This window comes from Nannobrachium achirus (assembly GCF_963921795.1).
Source record: "Nannobrachium achirus genome assembly, chromosome: 5".
NCBI lineage: Eukaryota > Metazoa > Chordata > Actinopteri > Myctophiformes > Myctophidae > Nannobrachium > Nannobrachium achirus.
The window spans coordinates 57,021,733-57,030,299 of NC_137814.1; positions in this window are offsets into that span (position 1 = coordinate 57,021,733).

The following is an 8,567-nucleotide window of genomic DNA, read 5'->3' on the forward strand; positions in this document are numbered from 1 at the left end:
AAGTCCGGCAACCGGATTCGGGCCGAGTCCGGCTGCTGAAACTGAACCAGCATGGGCCAGTTCTGGCAATTTTGTTGGGGTGAGTCCGGGCCAGAATCACCCAAATAAAATTGCCAGAACTGAACCAGCATTGGGCCGGCGTGGGCTAGTTCTGGCAATTTTGTTGGGGTGATTCCGGCCCGGAATCACCCCAACAAAATTGCCAGAACTGGCCCATGCAATTTCTGCCATACTAGCCCATATGTAAGCAGGTTGACAGCCTGTAAAAAGTAATGACTAAACCAGTATTCTGACAGAGCTACAGCAATATCTGCCTATGGATAAGCTTGTTACAATTAAGCTCAGCCATAGGCAGATATTGGGGTAGCGCTAGCAGAATACTGGGTTAGCCATCACTGCACTACCAGAAATGCTTGATTATTAGTAATATAAACCCACACAATTAAAAGAAGAAAAGAAACCAGTGACATATTAGCTTGTCCCTCATTGAAAAATGCATGACCTATCAATATGAAAACATTTTTAATTTCAAAGGTTTAACTGCTGAATGCAAAGTCTCCTTCACTGAAAAGTAAAATCTCAGTGTGTGGAGGCTTGAAGAGTGAAACTCCAACATCAATAAAGTAATAAGTACCTTTCTACAAAGCAAATATATTCACTTACTTTGAGCCCATAAATGAGCAATAATTCAGATTTAATTACCCATAACCCTTTTCTCACTTTGAGTTGTAGATGAGATACAGTATACATGCAGATTATTTTTTATACACAAATTATACAATAATTTCCTTTAATAAAACTTTATTTTCTGTAAGGTGGCAGAGGACGTTCTTTTAACAGTAGTCTTTTAAAAGGCAAGTCTACTTTTGAAGAGGTTTGGGTATAATCTTAGTTATAAAACCCAAACTATGATCAAAGTTGTCTTTATTCCAAAAAAATAAATACAAATAAAAACTTCAGTTACTCCCCTTACTACTCATGGATGCAATGCCAAACAAGAAAAAGTGACCCCAATCAAATGTGTCCATAAGTCACTGCTACATAAGTGTCTCACCGTTAAGTCAAACACATGCAATAATACTTAACTACTTAAAAGTGCGAAAGTGTCCATTGGTCAGTGCTAAAAGCAGAAGTGACGTGCTCCCAGCAAAACTGAACGAGAACAGTCAGTAACAACTATTCCTGTCTCATTGTATAGTGTGAGAACAACATTCACAAAGGACTGCCAGTCTCTCACGTCTCTGTCGTGGGTACATGAATCTATAGGTTTCTCTGTCTCTTACTCCAGTATCCGAGGACCTCAAGGTGGAGGGGGTGGGAGGAGTTCTTCAATATCGTATCCAGTTTCCTGCACCCCCTGCAAGGAGAACCCAACAACGGAGTCTGCCTTCCTCACCAGTCTGTTGAGGTTGAAGGTGTCACCCGCTCAGTTGTTCCTCCCCAGCACGTTATTCCAAAAAAAAGAACACTTGCCATAACAGATTGGTAGAACATCTGTAGCATCCTGTTGCACACGCCAAACAATCTTGTCTTCTTAGGAAGAACAGCCTGCTCTTCCCCTTGCTGTGAATCGCCTCCACGTTGTCCGACCAGTGTTGCCACGGACACCGCCTTCCATCCAGCTTTGGTGCCATACCGGCGTAAGACATAGTCTGCAGACAGAGAAGATGAAATTAGCAATATAAGCACAGTCAACATGTTTCCCCCACCCAGTGATGTCGTTCGAACCTTCTCTCAGTCAGTGGGGGGAAAAAGAAGATACAATGTTACATTAAACCCTGAGACACAATCTCTTCCATTGAAATAACCAAAGAGTTAATGATCGTTTCGCCTACTCCTGCCACTTTAAGTTCAGCCAAAAGTATTACAAAATAAAAATAATAATCAGTGCAGCATCCGAGCTCTCATGCGAAAGCAGACAAATATCACAGGGTAATCGCTGATTACAGATGAGCATGGTCATCGCATAATTTCACAAAAGTATTTAAGGGTGAATATTAGGGACAGTACAGTGAGCCATCTTAAACTTTAATTGAACTGTAACCTTACCTAGTTAAACTTCAAAAGGTGGTCAATGGCTTGTCGGGCTGAGAGCTTTCCTGGTCTCTTGTTGCGGCCTTGAGGTGATGGTGGCATGAGGTGGATAAGGCAAGATGGAGGAGATCTCACTGTCCCATCCTGATTCCAGTGTACCATTTTCGAGTTGTTCTGTGGTGGATTCAGCGTTATGAAGCAGATCTACATGGTCGCCTGTCTGGGTGAGTCCACAGCTTTGTTCAAGGACTTACTGCATGTAGTGAGTAGGCCACTTCTTCAGGAACTTTGCAGCAAACATCACCAAACATCAGACTGAAATCCTGTATCTGCAGACAAGATGGAATACAGACGACAACATGGCATACATTTTAATGGGTTCACCCTATGACCAGGGATGTGATCTGTTCAAAGTCATTTTTCATTTCAGTTTGACTTTAAGGCAAGACAGTTTAAGAACGACATCATTCCTGCGATGTCAAGAAATCTTGTAAAGGTGGTGAATATTTCAGAGGACTTCACTGGGTCATGAACCATTCAAAATCACATACCTGTCTGTGGCTGAGAGTTTCTTATCTTCTTTTGTCCCTCTGTAGTCGGGGACCCAGTCCTCAAAATGGGAGGGGACCTGTGATTTTCTGCCGTACTTTTTATTTCTGTTTTATCTATAAGTTTGGTCATTAAGGTCCACAGAATGAGAGGCCTGCTCTGCCGGAAACATCGCGAAAAAAAGTTATGGCCATTTGTATATTCACTGTCCCATTGACTCCACTAGAAATATTAAAAAAAAAAAAAAAAACATCTGCTTTAATTAGCATGTGAGGGGTCAAATTAGGGGTTCTTCATGATTCTGAATCCATTGCAATCATTTGTTTTGCATAAAAAACATTGCTTGGGTTACTTTTCGGCAGCCCAAAACTGTGAAAAGTGGGAAAAAAGTGATGACTCATCAATTTTGACTGTTTTGGGGGGTTGATATCTTGCCCAAGGAATGTTTTTCATGCAAAACAAATGCTTGCAATGGATTCAGAATCACGAATAAAAAAAATAAATAAAAAAAAAGAATAATTAAAGCAGACTTTTTTTTCTTTTTTTAATATTTCTAGTGGAGTCAATGGGACAGTGAATATACAAATGGCCATAACTTTTTTTCGCGATGTTTCCGGCAGAGCAGGCCTCTCATTCTGTGGACCTTAATGACCAACCTAATAGATAAAACTGAAATAAAAAGTACGGCAGAAAATCACAGGTACCCCTCTTTTCTTTGAGCTTTTGGCCATGTGGGTCCTCGACTACTGAGGCTTATAGTGTTTTCACTCTCCATGCAAGAAACCCACTCCCATCTACTGGATTGTAATACTGCTCCTAAAAAAACAAGAACGTGTTTTATTTTTTTCTCCTTAAAAAACTAAACACATGCCCTTGTCTGGAGAATTGCTAAAATCAAGGTCAACAGGTCTGACATCTGTGGCAATCAACTTGTTGGGGTTAGCAGAAAGGGTCAGCATACAGAAATGTTAATATTTAGTTGAAATCTCACTCTGTCTTTTTGAGCAATTCCAGGAGTGAGGAGTAAAGAAGTTAGACTTGTATTATGTACTTACATAGCCCAAAGTGCCCTGGGGATCGGCCAGGTATGGAAACAAGGCAGTGATTTGCATAGTCCTCTTTAACACGCCTTGAAGGTAGGTGCACGCACACACACACACACACACACACACACACACACACACACACACACACACACACACACACACACACACACACACACACACACGTCAATTAATTAAACCAATTTGATTAAAAAAAATTGATTACACAAATTAATATCATGAATAAATTTATGAATGAATGGAGACTATCATCAATGAGTTATAGGGGTGGACATCACAGTCTAATTACAGTCACTACACACTAGCAATGTACTGATCTATCAACAATGACATTGACTTTAATTACTTTAAACAAAAACATGGTGCAAGCCAAAGCATTAATGTTGATGTTGCCTATATTCTCAATTCAATGATAGTTATGTTAACCACTTTAGGCATAATGAAGGAATAAACTAATAGATATAGATAAACTGGTTCTTCAACTTTAATTTCAAGGACCCCCAGTTTAGTATGCATTGCCGTAAGTGAACCAGATCTGGGCCAGATGTGTTTGCCAGATGACTGCCGGCACCGGCCATTATACTTTACAGCAGTGTTTCTCAAAGATTCAAATATCAAGGTCTCCCCTTAACTCTAATAGTGTACAAATGGAACCAAATGAACCTGTTAGGGTTTGTTTGGTTCCATTTTTACACTCTCTGCTACCATTGAACAACTAGCAAATTGACATAAGCTATGTTAGCTACACACAACACATGCTGCTAACATGGAACAGTTGATAATGTTAGCTTTGTTAGCCACACATACTGCAGTACACAGCAAAGCACCTATGACACAAAACATAAAACTGCCACTTCTATCAAAAGGGCATAGTATAAGCTATTCAACACAGTTGGCATTCAGTTCCTTTAGGATGTACTGTAATAACTTTAGCATCAGCTAGCTTTAGCATTAGCTTTGTATTTGTCTCTGGTTAGCATGGGCCCTAAATACACACATTCTACAAAAACACAACAGACAACATGCTTAACAAACATGTAACAGTTACATTATCCAGTGGTTATGTATTGTTAAAATTTCACCTACCGAAAAGGAGATATAAATTTAGTCCATGAGAGAGGTATACTCCTGCTGTGTTCAGCCTGGCTGTTGCAGTGAGTCATTGAAGCAGTTAAAAAAAAACGGTTCAATCCAGTTTCAGTGTGCTGCAAGGAACATCACAGCACTGTGTGATGTCACTGGTCTGGGGTCTTAACCCTTTAACTGCTGATGCAATAATGCATTGTTTCTCATCTGATGAACAACACTTATGCAAAGATTATATTAGATAATAAATTGATTGATAATGATAATAACAACAATAGTTAAGCCGTACACGATAGGGAGTTCCAATAGAAAAATATAAGCCTCGTGTACAATATAGGCTCGAAGTACACGCGAGCGTACACGCCCCCATAGTTATAATGGGGCGTGTACGCTTGCAACAGGGTGTCGTGTACGGCACCTGTGCCGACTACAATTTCCCAATGTAGGGCAGCAGAGAGCCATATGGTCCGTGGTGGTTCTCAAAGTGAGGTCGGGGGACCCTCAGAGGGACACTGTGGGCTTATCAAGTGGTCCGTGGTGGTTCTCAAAGTGAGGTTGGAGGACCCTCAGAGGGACACTGTGGGCTTATCAAGTGGTCCGTGGTGGTTCTCAAAGTGAGGTCGGAGGACCCTCAGAGGGACACTGTGGGCTTATCAAGTGGTCCATGGTCGGTTCTCAAAGTGAGGTCGGAGGACCCTCAGAGGGACACTGTGGGCTTATCAAGTGGTCCGTGGTGGTTCCGTGGTGGTTCTCAAAGTGAGGTCGGAGGACCCTCAGAGGGACACTGTGGGCTTATCAAGTGGTCCGTGGTGGTTCTCAAAGTGAGGTCGGAGGACCCTCAGAGGGACACTGTGGGCTTATCAAGTGGTCCGTGGTCGGTTCTCAAAGTGAGGTCGGAGGACCCTCAGAGGGACACTGTGGGCTTATCAAGTGGTCCGTGGTGGTTCTCAAAGTGAGGTCGGGGGACCCTCAGAGGGACACTGTGGGCTTATCAAGTGGTCCGTGGTGGTTCTCAAAGTGAGGTCGGAGGACCCTCAGAGGGACACTGTGGGCTTATCAAGTGGTCCATGGTCGGTTCTCAAAGTGAGGTCGGGGGACCCTCAGAGGGACACTGTGGGCTTATCAAGTGGTCCGTGGTGGTTCTCAAAGTGAGGTCGAGGGACCCTCAGAGGGACACTGTGGGTTTATCAAGTGGTCCATGGTCGGTTCTCAAAGTGAGGTCGGAGGACCCTCAGAGGGACACTGTGGGCTTATCAAGTGGTCCATGGTCGGTTCTCAAAGTGAGGTCGGAGGACCCTCAGAGGGACACTGTGGGCTTATCAAGTGGTCTGTGGTGGTTCTCAAAGTGAGGTCGGGGGACCCTCAGAGGGACACTGTGGGCTTATCAAGTGGTCCGTGTGGTTCTCAAAGTGAGGTCGGAGGACCCTCAGAGGGACACTGTGGGCTTATCAAGTGGTCCGTGGTGGTTCTCAAAGTGAGGTCGGAGGAACCTCAGAGGGACACTGTGGGCTTATCAAGTGGTCCATGGTCGGTTCTCAAAGTGAGGTCGGAGGACCCTCAGAGGGACACTGTGGGCTTATCAAGTGGTCCGTGGTGGTTCTCAAAGTGAGGTCGGGGGACCCTCAGAGGGACACTGTGGGCTTATCAAGTGGTCCGTGGTGGTTCTCAAAGTGAGGTCGGAGGACCCTCAGAGGGACACTGTGGGCTTATCAAGTGGTCCGTGGTGTTCGTGGTCCGTGGTGTTCTCACTTTGAGAACCGACCATGGACCACTTGATAAGCCCAAAGTGTCCCTTTGAGGGTCCCCGACCTCACTTTGAGAACCGACCATGGACCACTTGATAAGCCCACAGTGTCCCTCTGAGGGTTCCCCGACCTCACTTTGAGAACCGACCATGGACCACTTGATAAGCCCACAGTGTCCCTCTGAGGGTTCATGTAAAACTACTGACTTTGTACACGCCTGTGTACATTTCCCATAGATTCTATGGGACTTGAACACTTGCTCCTGCCCTTCATGTACACGGTCTGTGCCGTGTCCCCTCAGAGGGACACTGTGGGCCCCCCGACCTCACTTTGAGAACCGGCCATGGACCACTTGATAAGCCCACAGTGTCCCTCTGAGGGTTCATGTAAAACTTAAAACTATTGCCCGTGTACACAGTGGTTAATCGCATGTGCAAGGATCTACAGAGCTGGCTGGAGCATGGAGCAGCCTGGTGGAGTCTGGTGCAGTCTACCCTGGTCTGGCCTATTCAAGCCAGATCTGGACAGTAATGGCCTGGTGGAGTCATCTAACTACCCCCTTTCCCCGGTCTATACTCCTACTCGGCAGGACTGGGCTGGACTTAGGTTTGCTGGACTCTATTGGGCTCTGGGGGGCTGTATTGGGCTCTGGTGGGCTGTGCTGTTCTGTGCTGGGCTCTGTTGGGCTATACGAGGCAGTACAATACTAAAGCCTAGACATGTTCATGTAAAACTATTGGCCGTGTACACAAAGTCATGTAAAACTTGCCCGTGTACACAGTGGCTTTTTCCTTGACCTTGCGAGTTAGGAGTGTCGTAGAGACACGAGACCGGGTTTGTTGGATTCAGCGTCAAAAAGTAAGTCAGAATATGTGTCTTTTATCCGAAAGAATGTGTAATCGTGTTGGTGGCGTGCAAATTTTGTGTCTTTTTCGCAATCGTAAAGGGTTCAAATTGTCGGAGAGACACGAAACCCATTCCATCGGATCAGGCATCCTTCAAATATTAAAAGTGTTTCCTGCGTGAAACAAACGTTTTTTTTTAGATTTTTTATTGATTTTAAGGACAAAAATTCGGGTTTTCGGTGTCTTTTTCGCAATCGTAAAGGGTTCAAAGTGTCGGAGAGACACGAAACCCATTCCATCGGATCAGGCATGCTTCAAATATGAAAAGTGTGTCCGGCCTAAAACAAAACATATTTTTTAGATTTTTTTATTCATTTTAAGGACAAAGGGCCCGTTTTGACGCCTAAAACGACCCTTTCCCTTGACCGTTCGAGTTAGGAGTGCCGTGTACACAGGATCTACAGAGCTGGCTGGAGTATGGAGCAGCCTGGTGGAGTCTGGTGCAGTCCTGTGCACCCTGGTCTGGCCTATTCAAGCCGGATCCAGCCTACTGTAGGCTAGTGCAGCCATCCAACCTCTCCACTTCCCTAATCTATTCTCCCACTGTGCTGGACTTGGATGTGCTGGGCTGTGCTGGACTGGACTCTATCAGGCTCTGGTGGGCTGTTTTGGGCTCTGGTGGGCTGGGCTGGGCTCTGGTAGGCTATACAGGGCAGTACTGTAGTATAGCCTAGGCATGTTCATGTAAAACTATTGGCCGTGTACACTAAGGCATGACTTCTATGTAAACCATACTATATGGACAGTTTTTTTCTGCATGTCACTATGATGGAAAGCATCTTCAGCCTCACAATAACCATATTGAGTTACCACATGATTTTGTGTGCACGCCACAGCCAATAGTTTTACATGAATATTTCTAAGCTATAGTACAGTACTGCCCCATACAGCCTAACAGAGCCCAGCAAAGCACAGCACAGCCCACCAGAGCCCAATACAGCCCACAGGAGCCCAATAGAGCTCCAGCACACCTAAGTCCAGCCCAGTCCTGCCAAGTAGGAGTATAGACCAGGGAAGGGGGGTAGTTAGATGTCTCCACCAGGCCATTACAGGCTGGACCTGGCTTGAATAGGCCAGACCAGGGTGCACAGCACTACACCAGACACATCACTGTGACATCACAGGTGATATCATAGGTGACATCACCTATGTAAAAGTCCATATATGGGTATTCCCAGAATCCC